General features: G+C 36.9%; 1 long non-coding RNA gene across 1 annotated transcript in view; it reads left to right on the plus strand.

Annotated features, from left to right (window-relative positions):
- The window catches only part of LOC113617610 (uncharacterized), a 177,031-nt gene that overhangs the window by 145,125 nt on the left and 15,874 nt on the right, over window positions 1-16,032 (plus strand). The window contains exon 2 of the long non-coding RNA XR_003431716.1: window positions 10,264-10,357. This is a non-coding gene — a long non-coding RNA (uncharacterized LOC113617610). The remainder of the gene's footprint in view (window positions 1-10,263; window positions 10,358-16,032) is intronic.

A 16,032-nucleotide genomic window follows, 5' to 3' on the forward strand; every position in this document is an offset into this window, starting at 1 on the left:
TTTACTCTCAAGAGTATCCTGGTTTGAACCGTGGAGTGGCCCAGATCTCCTTTACCAGGCTGGAGCTCTTACCCCACAGTAGTCACAAGGACTGGTTGCTGAAAACTCACAGCTGGCCCTTCCCAGGAGGGTTAACCACAGCTGAATCAGATACAACATTACATAGGAGGTTGTAGCTCCACTTCCCTACCCTCCATCCTTGGCAGCCAGAGGCTGAAAACTGACAAATGGGCCAGATTGATTCCCTTGCCCAATGTAGAACCAACTCTAAGATGCAATTTGTGCTTCAGACTTGCCATGGAATCACACTAAAGCTAGTCTCTAGCTGAGACCACATCCTGGTTTGTTTTGGTTTGGTTTGTTTTTTTGTTGTTGTTTTCTACCTTACACTGTTTCACTTACTCCCTTTCTCCTGAGAATCCTTAATCAATAAATTATTTACACAGAACCTAACAGAGGTAGTGCTGAAATTGGTGCCAGGAAGCAGGCTTTAAAGGTGGGACTCTAGGGTTAGATAATTCACTAGCTGGATGGCAGTGAGAGCCCGATCACTTGGTAGGTGAAGAGTTGATAGTCTGTGGCTTGCTTTGGTTTTGTGATTGCTAAAACTTTCACCTATGGTGAACTTAGATAAGATGCAGGTGGAAGGGCATAGATTAACTGGTCAATGTCTATGACGTTTGAGAACTATGAGGAAACTGGTTAACTGTAAGTATTACTGGAATTGAGTAGCTATTGCTAAACACTATTTGTGTGTAGAAAAGAGAAAATGACAAGCTCAGATCTATTCATTATGAATTTAAAGCAAAGTATGAAAGGTAGAGAGTCTAGTTGGCAGTATTTAAAGAGACTCTCATCTCTTGAAGCCAGAGAAAAGACAGATCTGAAAACCAGGCATGGTACTTGACTATGAAAGAGAGAAAACTGTTCTCAGCTTAGGAAAGTATCCATCACCGGTAATGGCTTTGATAGGGAGAAAGTATGATCCTGAGACCTGAAACGGGGCATATTAGGCTAGATGCACTGAAAATCCTTCAATTCCTTGAGTTCCTGAACCCTCTGGGTCTGCAAAATTGACCTGCTCCCCTTGTTGGAAGATAAAACCTCCCTTGCTTACCTCTAGTGAGGTAAGTGTTTTACAAGACAATGCTCTCCTTCTTCAGCACCTGCTTTCATACATTTCCTTGACCACCACGGCCCATCATTAGGATTAAGTCTTAGGATGATCTGACAATGGAAATGTTGCATCTATTAGGGAAGAAGAATTACACACCAAAGAAATTGTAAAATCTGGCTAACATGGATTGGCAAGAAACTCAGTGGTCAACATAATTATTAATAGTTGTGATTTTGGAAGTATAAACAGAGACATACAAACTTCAAGATACCTCAAGATTATTAACATTTTGTGATGGTTTTAATACAGTGCATTGTTTCAATTTTAGCTACAGGTATTTTTACACTTCCCAACTATGGCTTAGATAAATTAAAAGTTCTGACTCAATTTTAAGATCTTATCAAATAAATGAAAATTTAAACATAATAGTCTATATTTGATAACTCTATTATATTTTATCAATACCTATTAAAAATGAAAATTACTTTATTCAGAGGAAATTACAGTTAAATATTATTTTATTTCTGAGTATATTTTTCCCAATATTCTGTAATTTTAATATTCTGAAATTATTTTAATTATATCAAGTTTGAAGAAACCTTAGTCTATAATTTGTAATTACTCTGGGGTGCTGAAATCTGGAATCAGTTAAGGGGTCTCTTCCAGGACCAGAGTCTCATGTATTTTCAAGAAGATCTCTGAAGGTAATGACTATATAACCAGATTTTCATAAACTATGTCTACCTGATAGAGAAAATAATTTGATATATTTGATTCAAAAGTATTTAACTGAATGCTAAATGTATTATCTCCATATATATTTCTACAGAGAGGTGCCAAATGATCATTTTATGGAGAAAGAAAAGATTTTAAAGTTTCTTGATTAAAACAACTCCATTTGGCCTAGAAAGTTCAGGCAGAAGTAAGAATGGGTGGTTTGTGTGCAAACTGATACATTAGTGCGTAGAGATAAAGAGAAACAGCATATATGCTTGTTATTGTGGACCCTTCCACTTGAAGATGCACCTTTCAAAGTATAAATACCTCTGAGATCCTCTTCAGACTGCTCTACTGTAGTGATCTTCCATCTGAGATCCTTGAGTCCTAGGTCTTCCTCAGCAGAATGTCAGTGGTCATAGTTGCAAAGACAGGTCAAGAGGCCAGGCTCTGGGCTTCCCACTCTATATTCAATGATAGCAACTTCATTTTTATCTGCTGTATACTTTGGGCTTCTAAATAGGATTACCTTTGAGGAAAGACACTTGAAAATTATTGCTTTAGTTGCCAGCTAATCAAGAGGAAGGCAATTATAGATTTTTGTTCTAATTGATTTTAGCTGCTAAGGTGGGTCTTTTGCTTGGAGTAGCAAGCTACCCACCTCACCATCACACCTTAATATCACTTTTAAGGATCTCCATGTTCTGTCTGCCTTTGCTTTATCTTGTACTACTTTCCATTGCAAACCCTCTGCTCTTTGTCATATTGGTGTCCTGACCATCCTTTGCTGAACCCATGCTCATTCTGCACCCTGAAATCCTGCCTGTACCGATTATCTCACCTGGAGTCCTTTCCAGGTCACATGGGTCACTTTCTTCTTGACTGCTGATTTCATCTAATGCCAGTATACATATATCAAGTGATCCACTATTTCCATATATTTCTGTCTTAGTTTTGATTAATTAGCAGCCACGTCTTGTCATGTAGACTGCTGGAACCCATGTGAAAACTCAGCAGATAAACGTTAATTGACTGACTGTTGTATTACACCTGTCAGTACATTCTGAGACCCTTGCTTCATAAATTAGGTTAGTAGATTTTTGCTCTTCTCTTAAAAATAAATGCTAAATTTGAAGCAATATCAAGGTTACAGAAGAGCTACATGTACAATGTAAGAATTTTTTTCCTGAACTATTTGAGGAAAAGTAGCCAACCTGATGCCCAGTCACCTCCAAATATTCCACTATGTTATTCATACAAAGACCTTCTCCTGCATAATCACAATACAACCAACAACATTAGGAAGTTAGAGCCGATACGTTTCTACCTTTTAAACCTTAGATCCATTCCAGTTTTGCCAATTTCAATATTGTCCTTTACAGCAAAGTTTCCAGTTCATAATCAGGTGCTGTACTTTGTTTTCATGTCTCTTTAATCTCTGATATTTTCAAAGATTACAGTCCTATTACTTTACAAACTATCCATCAATTTGAGTTTGTCTGATGTTTACTCATGATTTAAGTTGTACATCTTTGAGAGGAATATCACAGAAGTGATATTGTATTCTACTTATTATATTATATTATGTGGTACAGATCTTAATATTCTAAATATTATTAATATATACTTTGATCCCTTGATTAAGGGGTGGTATCTGCCAGTCTTCTCCACCAAAAACTTACTATTTTTTTAATTCTTAAGTGTATGGTGGGGATGTATTTTAAAATATGTAAGTATCCAGTTCCTCATGAAAGTTTTCATTTGTTACTTTGGGAATATTAATATGAACTCATGATTTCCAATTTTATTCAGTGGGTCACAGGACATTACTATCATTATTTACTTTGATGCTCAACTTGTTTCAGATTTGTCCAGTGAAGACCCTTCAAGCTAGCTTCTGTGAACTCTTGACATATTCCTATCATTCTTGAGTATGTACTTGTTTTCTGGCATAAAATGATGTTCCAGGTTCCTTTTGCATTCTCCTTGCCCAAGCTGAACTCAGCCATTTCTCCAAGGAACCCTAGTTCCTCCAAGTGGAGAATAATAATTAGAAGCCAGGTTTGACGTTTGAGTGGAAGATGTACTCATTGCTATCGGGCTATCATTATTTGCAGACTGTCTCAGTGGACAGAACTTAGAGTATATGTATACACATTCATACATATTTCATATACACACATATTTATGTCTATAAGTAAATCTATCAACATGTATTGAAAACCACACATTTCATATCAATACCTTCAATTCTAACTCCAAACCACAGAGTTCATTCCACTTTTCTTCAGTTCTGTATTTGCAGCTCCCTTCTCTAGCAATACCAATCTACCTTCCATTAACCTTAATATCTTTAATTTGTTCGATACCCCGGTATGTAACCAGTTTCCCACTGCTGCTTGTACCCCATCCCCACTCTCACTGCTCAGGTTCTGATTTCTCACGCTGTCCCCTCCCCACCACCCTTGTACCCCGTCCCCACTCTCACTGCTCAGGTTCTGATTTCTCACGCTGTCCCCTCCCCACCACCCTCATCAACTCCCATCTCACTGGGCTCAGACTCTAACTGCTCCCCACTTCAGGACACCTCTGTATAGGCACCCTCTTCACATTGGAACGTCTGCACTGCTGGAGGTCTCCTCTGTACCGTTGTCCCTCTGACACCCATAGCTGGCTTCCTCTTCAAGCAGATGCATCCTTTACTATTTGGGCTCTGTTACCCACATCAAAATATTTTCCATGTGTGGCTAGCCTCATCGCTCCACCTAGACTCGGACAAGACATCCCTTTGCAAATGTACACTCCTCATCCTACTCAGACTCTGACTCCCCATTTTAGGCTTTCCTGCCTTTCTCCTTCTGTTGGACTTTGACATCCTACACTGGTCACTGCTGACACATAGCTGCTTTCCTCACCCTGCTTGGTCCTCAAGACTCCACACCGAGCCCTGCCTCCACCTAGATGCCTAGTTTGTCCTGTGTGACTTCAGGGCATTAGGACCAAATTACTCAGGAAGGAAAGAGGAGGAGTTACCAAATTTGCTTATAGTCACCAAATATTCCTTTTTCTATGAGTTTTCTTTTTCTGTCCAAAGAATCACTTCCAATTTACTTTGGGACTTTTATCCCAGTGACGCCACCAATGATCTCAACTGTAGCTTCTCTATTATGTATTCTTACATGAGAGTCATTGCACAGATGAAAATTGACACAAGTTGCTTAATAAATAATATTTTAATTCATACCAGTGTAAGAAATTATTGGCTCAGCATGATGAACTCTAATTTGTATACTCTTATTTAGAAATAAAACTCTACAGGAATCGATATGTATCATTATTTTATTCATTTTTTAAGGATTTTTTGTATTGTTTTGCAAGCAAAAATACTTTAAAAGTAGAAAAAGAAAACTTAGCCCAGCAACCAGTAAGTATGATTTTAATGAAAATGTGACTTTCATCCCCACTGGATTAACTAAAGTCATCTTTTATTTGGCATTATCAGCTTTTATCTTTTTAAAATGTTCAGATTCATTCATTCATACAACACAAAGGTAGTTTTCTAAGGCAAGCAATATTCCTAAGGATGCTTTTTGACTAACCAAGCTTAGTCATTATATAATTACAGTGGAAAAATATATATGTAAAACCACGAAGTTTCATAATATGGTGTTTAAGGAAGTATTTGGGATTCTGATATTAGCACATGTTCCAGTCAGTCCAATATTTATTCATATCAGAAGTAACAGAGACACTCCAATCTAGACAGTTCTCCTTTGTCTAGCACAGATACCTAAAGATAAAGCAGAACTCTAATGCAATAAATTAAAGAAAATAAAGGATGTTTGAAGAGATATGCTGCTTTAAATAGGAGTGACATGATTACCTAAAAGCATATTATCTTTTTAATGGAAAGAAAACCTTTGTTGGCTTCCTCTGCTATGAGTGATAGAATTTCTTACTCATCTTAGGCAAAAATAGACCAGTGACTGGCTGAGCTCCAGTGGCTGTAACAAACCAAAGATTCCAAGATATTTGCATTGTATCTGGTAGCAAAAGTGATAAGATTTGCTCCATGAGATGCAGGCATCCTGTAGGAATGAGTGGAGAGGAAAGGAGCAAGTTTTGGGGTACGTACTTTATGTAAGCACCATGAGAACTATTTTGTATGTTATTTCATTTACATCTCAGACAACCCCAAAAGATAGTTATCATTCATCTCAAATAACAGCAAATTAAAAGAGAAATTAAGAAACTTGCCTGATCTTTGTGTTCTATAATAGACATTACCTGGGCAAACAGAGAAAACAATATAAATAGCAGTTCTTGAGGTCTGCAATATGGTGGCCCCCTGTAAGACTCTAGCATGACTTAGTCTCTTCTTCAACTTTCTAAGACATCATTTTCCTCCCCCAACAAGCTTCTTGTGATAATGCAAGAAGGTTTGTAGTGCTTCATGAATGTTAAGCCAAACCAAATTAGTAACTATATTTCTACTTGAGTTTGCATGTAAGCTTTCTCCAATGAGGAAATTGGCTGAAAACAAGATATGATGTTATAGGGACATAGCAGAAATTCCCTCAGAAGTTATTTAATTTTCTAATTTTATATTAATAAAATTCCCTTTTTTTCTTTAATAGTTTCCAGATCTCAAGAAATGATGACTTTTCATTAAAGGTTGCAATAGTAAATGTGAAAATGTAGTTTGATTTTATAGTCCTACATGGTCAAGAGTTGTAAACATTTTCATTTTTTCAATAAGGCCTTTATGTGTTTCACTATATTTGTCACAGATCCTGTGTTAGTGTCAGTGATGGTGTTTGATAGGTGTCTGATACTCTCTTTTAAAAGTCTTAATGTTAAGCTGAGCTGGACTTAAAAGTTGTGCTTCAACTTTCACTTTACTGTTCCAAGATTCTTCTTTTAAATCGACAAGTCCTAAAGCTATCTCTACTCAGTTCTCTAGGATCAAATTGTGAAATTAATGTGAGTTAAGGAGAGATACCCAAGAGCTTCAAAAAGGAGGTGGGTGGAATTATTAGGGTGGTATTAAATAAAAAGAAGAAATGCACATTGCCATCTTCCTGTGATTTTTTATATTTAATATACTTGTGATTGTCTCCCCATCACCCATAAATGCAAAACACAGTCACACATGTATACATACGGAGCCACACACACACACACACACACACACACACACACACACACTACATCCTTGTTTTCCTACCCACTGGACTTAGCAGTCAAGCAGCCTTGGGCAAGTCATTTACACTTCCAGAACTTAATTTTCCTCATTGAACAATGGGAAAATGACACTACCTTTGTTATTAGGTAATTATAAAGTTAAATTAGTTATCATATGAAGACAACACATCAACAAAAATATTAATCATTTTTATCTACACAAGATTTGTTGACTATCCTTTATAATCTGTCAGTTTGTTATATCAAATTTAGTACTTCCTTATATTACTGTTTATAATGATTTAAATGTTAATGTGTATTAGTTTTATCTACTCCCTTATATAATAAGTGCCTGAAAGCACTTGGGGTCTAAGATTAGTTCATGGGAAGAGTCATGAACTCAAATCATGAGATATTGAGTTTTTGAACTAAGAATTTATAATCTTTGTAACACTCATGCAGTGCTAATTGAAAAATTATTTAAGTGAATTAAATATTTGGTCATGTGAACTAAAAATATGTGGTTCCCTATCAAACTACCACTGGCATTTTTCACAGAACTAGAACAAAAAATTTTGCAATTTGTATGGAAACACAAAAGACCCCGAATAGCCAAAGCAATCTTGAGAACGAAAGAAGGAACTGGAGGAATCAGGCTCCCAGACTTCAGACTATACTACAAAGCTACAGTTATCAAAATGGTATGGTACTGGCACAAAAACAGAAAGATAGATCAATGGAACAGGATAGAAAGCCCAGAGATAAACCCACGCACATATGGTCACCTTATCTTTGACAAAGGAGGCAGAAATGTACCGTGGAGAAAGGACAGCCTATTCAATAAGTGGTGCTGGGAAAACTGGACAGCTACATGTAAAAGTATGAAGTTAGATCACTCCCTAACACCATACACAAAAATAAGCTCAAAATGGATTAAAGACCTAAATGTAAGGCCAGAAACTATCAAACTCTTAGAGGAAAACATAGGCAGAACACTCTATGACATAAATCACAGCAAGATTCTTTCTGACCCACCTCCTAGAGTAATGGAAATAAAAACAAGAGTAAACAAATGGGACCTAATGAAACTTAAAAGCTTTTGCGCAGCAAAGGAAACCATAAAGAAGACCAAAAGACAACCCTCAGAATGGGAGAAAATATTTGCAAATGAAGCAACTGACAAAGGATTGATCTCCAAAATTTATAAGCAGCTTATGCAGCTTAATAACAAAAAAACAAACAACCCAATCCAAAAATGGGCAGAAGACCTAAATAGACATTTCTCCAAAGAAGATATACAGAGTGCCAACAAACACATGAGAGAATGCTCAACATCACTAATCATGAGAGAAATGCAAATCAAAACTACAATGAGATATCATCTCACACCAGTCAGAATGGCTCTCATCAAAAAATCTAGAAACAATAAATGCTGGAGAGGGTGTGGAGAAAAGGGAACCCTCTTACACTGTTGGTGGGAATGTAAATTGATACAGCCACTGTGGAGAACAGTATGGAGGTTCCTTAAAAAGCTACAAATAGAACTACCATATGACCCAGCAATCCCACTACTGGGCATATACCCTGAGAAAACCATAATTCAAAAAGAGTCATGTACCAAAATGTTCATTGCAGCTCTATTTACAATAGCCCAGAGATGGAAACAACCTAAGTGTCCATCATCGGATGAATGGATAAAGAAGATGTGGCACATATATACAATGGAATATTACTCAGCCATAAAAAGAGACGAAATTGAGCTATTTGTAATGAGGTGGATAGACCTAGAGTCTGTCATACAGAGTGAAGTAAGTCAGAAAGAGAGAGACAAATACCGTATGCTAACACATATATATGGAATTTAAAAAAAAAAATGTCATGAAAAACCTAGGGGTGAAACAGGAATAAAGACACAGACTTACTAGAGAATGGACTTGAGGCTATGGGGAGGGGGAAGTGTAAACGGTGACAAAGCGATAAAGAGGCATGGACATATATACACTACCAAACGTAAGGTAGATAGCTAGTGGGAAGCAGCCGCATAGCACAGGGAGATCAGCTCGGTGCTTTGTGACCGCCTGGAGGGGTGGGATAGGGAGGGTGGGAGGGAGGGAGACGCAAGCGGGAAGAGATATGGGAATATATGTATATATATAACTGATTCATTTTGTTGTGAAGCTGAAACTAACATACCATTGTAAAGCAAGTATACTCCAATAAAGATGTTAAAAAAAATAAAAAAATAAATAAATAAATCATTGCCAAAAAAAAAAAAAAAAAAAAAAAAAATATGTGGTTAACAAATGAATTTCAACTAATTCATATTTTGGTATTATTGGGGTATAACTAGAGACACTTGAAAGAGATTTTTGATTGCAGTTGAATTTGAACTTGGATGGTACAATTTAATGAATCAGAAATTTCAGAATTTAGGCTAAAAGTTTGACTGGCTTAGTAAACATTGATTTTAAGTGAAATGGCTAGATATAGAAAATTTTCAAACTTTTCTAAACACCATTATTTATCACAGTCCTTAACTTTATTTGATCAATGACAGAACAGATATGCTCTTGAACTGAAAAGAAAGCTGCGTTTTAATGGGTATATATTAGAAGATTAAGTTTAATGACCACCTCTTTTTTTTTGCCTATTTGGGAAGAAATATCATGTAATTTCATAGGGCAAAACAATAAACTTACTGAATTATTTCTTGATGCAAACCTCTAAATGAATCCCAGGTGATGTATCTAATAAGCAGGAATCATACTACATAATTAAACAACTTCAAAGACAAGTTGTTGAATTGATTCTCCTTTTGGACTCCCTAACCTTGATAGTAACGAAAGCATCATTTTAGCTATCCTTTGAAAATATCAGTTCTCATGAAGTACAAAAAAATGGCATTGAAATGCAAGATAAATGACTATCACTTATAAAATTAGTATAGCTTTGTAAATATATATATATATGCATGCACAATTGATTCTGCTATAATCATTCATATGGAGCAAATATTTTTGATGACAGAATCAGTTTTACCGATTTTTCCCTTTGCCTCAGGTTTCAGCATGGCTCTGCAGGGCATTATGACTAATTCTGTATTTAGCCTTTTGATATTTTGTTCATCCTGGCTTGTTTTGCATTCATTTGGATTTTTTAAAAAATATATTGCATTAAAATATTATTTGTATTGAAAACTGAGATAATGTTACTTTACTTAATCTCTGCCACTCCTTATTGTATAGATCCCCAGTACTGAGTTCTTTTGTTGATCATCCTGCTTGCATTGAAGTACTTGGTCCTCTCCTCAGTTGATGACTAACCTCCTGTTTCCTGCAGGTATCTGAATTTGTGATCCCTGCTTTGTTCATTAAATTTTGGAAAATTTCCTAGTTCACAGCACTATCAGCTAAATGGTGTTTATGATTGATCTTGGGGTTTCTTTGTTCTAACTGCTATTAATAGTATCCAGAAAGTTTACCAGATAAGCAAAACACTTTTTTAGAAAATTCTGAGTATCTTCTTATTGAGAAGAATTTACAGTGGACCCTGTATATCATACATGCCAACCAAACATGGCGGTTTATTTCCATGGAAATACACATTTCACAAAGAATCACTGATTCTTTTCACTTGGAAACTTAACCATGGAAAATCATTCTTTCTGAAGTTTGATGGCTTTGCTTCTTGAGGGTTCTAATGACTAATTTTAATGGTGATTTTAGAAAAAAAATATTGAATAGCTGTTTAATAATCTGTGAAGTAATAAAGCACTATCATTTCAATACCTTTAATAACTTTTATTGTACTAGTTACTTGTTCTTTGATATTTTAGCCTTGAAGTGGCTTTTCTGTTAGACTAATTGCCTTTGGAACAATTGATAAGGAGGTGAGGTAGTGCAAAAATGTGGGTAGATGCATTTGATCATTTCCTATTTATGTTGCATCTGAGGCCCTTTTATTCCTTTTTAACATTGATTAATATCACCTGCCACCACCAAAAACTCACTCTATACACAGGTAAGCAATGTGATTCAAACGTGTCATTTTTCACAGAAATTAGGAAAAGACATGCTTAAATGGGGGATAATGTTAAAAGTTAGAAATTTTAACTCAAAATAATTATTTTAATTTCAATTTCAAATTTAGAGGAGCAATGTGGGTCAGTGGGCTTTTGAGAATTTATAAGAAGGGTTTAAAATGGCGGTTAACCTTAAACACAGTTAAGGAAACCTAGTTTCTGTTTAATTAAATGGATTAAGACACTGTGGAAAGTCTTGTCAATAAAATGAACTCTGTCTTCCTTTGGGATGTACTGCATCACTAACCAGCCAACATACCAAACAGTGGGATTGCCAGTGATTGCAAAACACATTGTTGCATTTTAAACCACTTACGTTGGGCTTCCCTGGTGCTGCAGTGGTTAAGAATCTGCCTGCCAATGCAGGGGACACGGGTTCGAGCCCTGGTCCGGGAAGATACCACATGCCACGGAGCAACTAAGCCCATGTGCCACAACTACTGAGCCTGTGCTCTAGAGCCTGAGAGCCACAACTACTGAGCCCGCGAGCCACAACTACTGAAGCCTGCGCGCCTAGAGCCTGTGCTCTGCAACAAGAGAAGCCACCGCAATGAGAAGTCCGCACACTGTAATGAAGAGTAACCCCCCTCGCCACAACTAGGGAAGGCCCATGCACACCAAAGAAGACCCAAAGCAGCCAAAAATAAATAAATAAAATAAATAAATTTTAAAAAACACTTGTGTTGAAAACTTTACCTCCTTTAACAATAAAAAATGTAATAATTGTTTCTAGACATTGCACGTTATATTTAGAATATTTATCCACACCTTAACCTTCTTTCTCTCTCTCATCTCTACTGACTTTAAAGACTCCTAGAGTTTCCTAATTTATGGTAGTGTCTTTCCGAAATTTAATTTGTAAAATTATTAGACGTTGTTGGTCACTTCTTCCTTCAACAAGGACATTTTTTCATTGCCTCCAGTTACTTCATACTATTGGTTTCCCCTTGACTTCCTTGGTTAAACTTGGTGGTTTATTTTCTGTATGACCTTCCCTTAAATAAATGTTGCTCAGAATTTTGTCTTAGACTCTCCTCTGCTCTCCTTTCCTTACTCCTCTGATTTCCTCACTCTATATACTATCTTTTGGCAATCCTACTCTCATAGGCTACATGCTTCTGACTACCTAGTCCATATCTCTAGCTCAGAACCCTCCCCTTAGATCCATCTATTGCATACAGAAATCTCCCCTTGGATGTGCTATGCACACCCTCATTCAATCCCATCGTGCTCCTCCTCTGAGTTTTTCCATTTTTGTAAACAGAAAAATTCATATGCCCACTTTCCCAAAACAACAGCCTGAAGGCTGTCCTGAATTCTGTTCCTTAATCATTCCATCAAATTCTGTTCATTGTGCTCCTTAATAAGGTCTCAAATTGCTCTGCTTTTTGCAATTACCACACCACGACCTTAGTTTTACCTCCATTGTTTCTCGAATTCTAGAACAGCTCTCTAACTCCAGTCTCCCTGTCTTGGATCTTGTCACTCTCCAAACACATTTCCACACTACACGCAGAGTAATGCTTCTGAAGGCCCTTCATGGAGGCCTTCTCAAACCTTTCTCTTCCCATTTCTTAGACTTATCTCTTCTCTCCATCCAGAATCTCTCTCTTTCCTGTCAAAGCTACAGTCAAAATTGTTCTTCACTACCACTTCCTCCAGGCCTTTGTCCATACTTTCCCTTGCTTAAAATACACTCTCTATCCCTATTCTCTGGAATAATCTCCACTTGTTGTGTAGATTCAGTTTCTGAGCCCTACCTTCTGGCAAGTAACCTTGAGCAGTAACCTGTAAATGCATTGGTTGGCCATCCTCTCTGCACCCATAATACTTTGTGAGTCTCCTTGTTATTTCATTATATCTACAGGATTCCTTGTCTGCTTTCCCAATAGAAGATCCTAAGAGTAGTAGATAGAAGACCTTTGGGCAGCAATTCTGATCATATATATAAAGTTCTGCCAAACTGCTAAAGGAGAGGACTTGGAAGAGAGGATTTTCAGAAAACAACTGAAATGACTCCTACTCATAGTTGGGGGCAAAATAGATTGAGTATGAGGTCTTACTGGAAATGTGACACATTTGTGCTCAGCAGTGGGGAGAGCCAACTCACATATTGTGTTACATCATACTGCACATTTTTTAGCATTTTGTTACTGGGTGATTTGTTTTGAAATATTTGTCTTGTTTCCCTCATTTATTTTAAACTTCTCGTGGGGGAAGACTTTAGTCTCTACCAGGTATAACATCAGAGGTCAGGCTCCAGAGTCTGAGAATCAGATTCCAGTACAGCAGTTACAATATTCCCATGTTAACGTGTCAATAAAGTGACCACAGGATGGTGATCAGTGAGATATAAATGGATTATAACTGAGAAATACAGTTCAAGGGAGAGACTAAAAAATTATATGAGTATGTTTTAAAGAAAATAAATTGGAAGTTTTTATATTGGAAAAAATTTGAAAAGGATGTAATAATGTTAGTATTACATTTGCATATATTAGTTTTAATTCATGATTTTAAAATATCTCTTTTCAGTGTTGTGACCCATGTGGTCCACTAATAGTATCATCCTGACCATCACTAATGTTCAGTGGGAGCAACCACATATGGATTCTTCATATATCTGACCTCTAATACTATTCTCCATTTGTAGGCATTAAGTATCTTCGAAAAGTAGCTGATTCCATGTCTTGGGGTAGGGAAAAGTCAATATGGGTTTGAAAATCTTGGTTTTGCTAGAAATCAAGTATGCTTTCAAAAAAATCTCAGCATACAAAAAGGTAATAGAGTTAGCTTAAAGTGCTTCTAGTTCAGTTTGTGATGATCAAACACCTCTAACAGAATCATAATTATAGTTAAATGGAAAGTTGAGGTTGTGATATGAATCATAATGATGCCTAAAAGATAAAAATTAATAGGTAGAACATGTTGCAGGGTTGTTATACTATAAAAGAAGAGTGACCATATTAGGATATACTTAATCTAAAACTTATTTTTAGTGAGCAGAAGAGTTTTAACAGATGTGAGTATTTTGTATCTTTTATTAAGTACATACTAATTTATAAAATGTAGATTGAATTTCTAGCTGTATAAATAGGGTTGTGAAAAGTTTTATCTGCGGGTACTCTATAAAATGGCTATACAATTCCTAGGCATGTCAGATCCTTAAAGCAGGTTGTGGGTGGGTTTTTTCCTCATTGGTATTGAATGCTTTTGTGAGTTCCTCCAAGGCTTATGGTGAGAATCATGGTGTGTGATGTTGGCTACCCATCTTCCTCCAGCTGGCTACTTCCCCTACCCTTAACCCTGCTTTTCTGGTGGCCCAATAAACAGAGATTCTCTCCTTCAGGGTCCCGTTGTCACTCCAGGGTGACCTCTTAGGCAGCATTTAAAATGGCTCCAGATCTGTTTATCCTTACCTATGTGGCTCCACATCTGGTTCATGGGAAGTAGTTATCCATCCTTGCCTTGAAAACGTAGGGAGTAAGGACTGCCCAATGCAGCCACCTTTGCTTTCTCCTTTGCTTCTTCTTCTAGAGCTTCTATGCAAGTTTTACCTAACAATCAAAAATACAAAAGAGTGAAGGAAGAGACCCTGTATGAAAAACTGGGCGATTCAGTGAACCAAGACTGTACCAGTGGCGGAAATGGAAAATGGTGCCTGCCCAGCCCTCCCCAGGTGACCAGTAATTGTAGAGAGCAACGTTAGATTTGCAAAAATTTTGTAAACAAGTTCTTGCCACACCAATCCCTTCCTTTTTACGATGCCACAGGTCGCTACTTATGAGGGAGCAAACTTCTTGGCTTATGCTCGAATCCTTTTCTCATATTCCACTCTGGTTTGGCAGTAGGTCGTGTAGGCCTCTGCTTTCTTGTACATTTTCTGGCAGGTTTAACAGTAAACTTCAACACCCCCTAGCTACAGATAGCACGCAGCAACTTCTCTGAGAAATCCCAGTGAAACCCCTCTCTCTCGCCTTGCGGTGAAGGGAGAAGAGCCCTCAAGCCCCACTCTTGGCCGCGTCGCTCAAGAACTTCTCCTTACACAGCTCACAACTCTTTTCTGTCCTCAGTTTCTGAACAATTTTTATGTTCCCCATCTGGGCAAGGTCTCTAACTTGTTCTCCTTGGACCATCTTTTTTGAAATATCTGTATGGCAATCTGTTTTCCACCTCATTTTGATATCTGAAATCTGTTGCCTTTGGGTCAACACAATATTATGTTACTATCCTATTAGAGACAAATGTTTCTCATAATGCTAGTGCATTGGGATAATATAGGGAATAGCAAGAGAATGGATTTTGTAACGTAGGCCAAATGAAACTTTAAAAACATGATTTCAAAGAAAAGCACCAGTACTCAGACTCATCATTAGTCACTCAGGTTTGCATCACTGTGATCCTATGAGGTGACCACGAATTGACTGCTTGGTAACACAAGTCATATACCCTTAGTGGGTTATAGACAATATAATTGTGTGTGTGTTGGGGACTGGGAGAAGTCTTGTAAAATTGTTATAATCCAGAACAGTATTGAAATACTTATTATTGTAAACAGACTGAAAATTATAAGGGTAGAAATAATGAGGAGAAAACCCACAGCACTGATAGTTTTAAAAAGTAATGCATTTTGTAGCTTTCATATTTGTGTATGTTTTGCCTCCTCTTTTAAGTGTTTAAGAAAGCTGGTCATTTCCACTTTTAAACTGGTTAAATTTCCACTTTTTTTTTTTTTTTTCAGACATAGTTAGTGGAAACTGCTAGCCTTCCTCAGTATCTATTCTCACTTTCTTCTTTTTTTTTAAATAAAAGAATCCTCAGATTTTAAGCTGGCACATGGCTTCCCAGCTGTAAAATACAAACATTTTCAATCTTCCTTGCAGCTAAATGGGGCCATGTGATTAAATTTGGGTCAAAAGCATATGAACACATT

The sequence above is a fragment of the Aethalodelphis obliquidens genome, unplaced genomic scaffold, assembly GCF_003676395.1.
Source record: "Aethalodelphis obliquidens isolate GAN/ISIS:26980383/991018 unplaced genomic scaffold, ASM367639v1 scaffold4, whole genome shotgun sequence".
In the NCBI taxonomy this organism is placed as follows: Eukaryota; Metazoa; Chordata; class Mammalia; order Artiodactyla; family Delphinidae; genus Aethalodelphis; species Aethalodelphis obliquidens.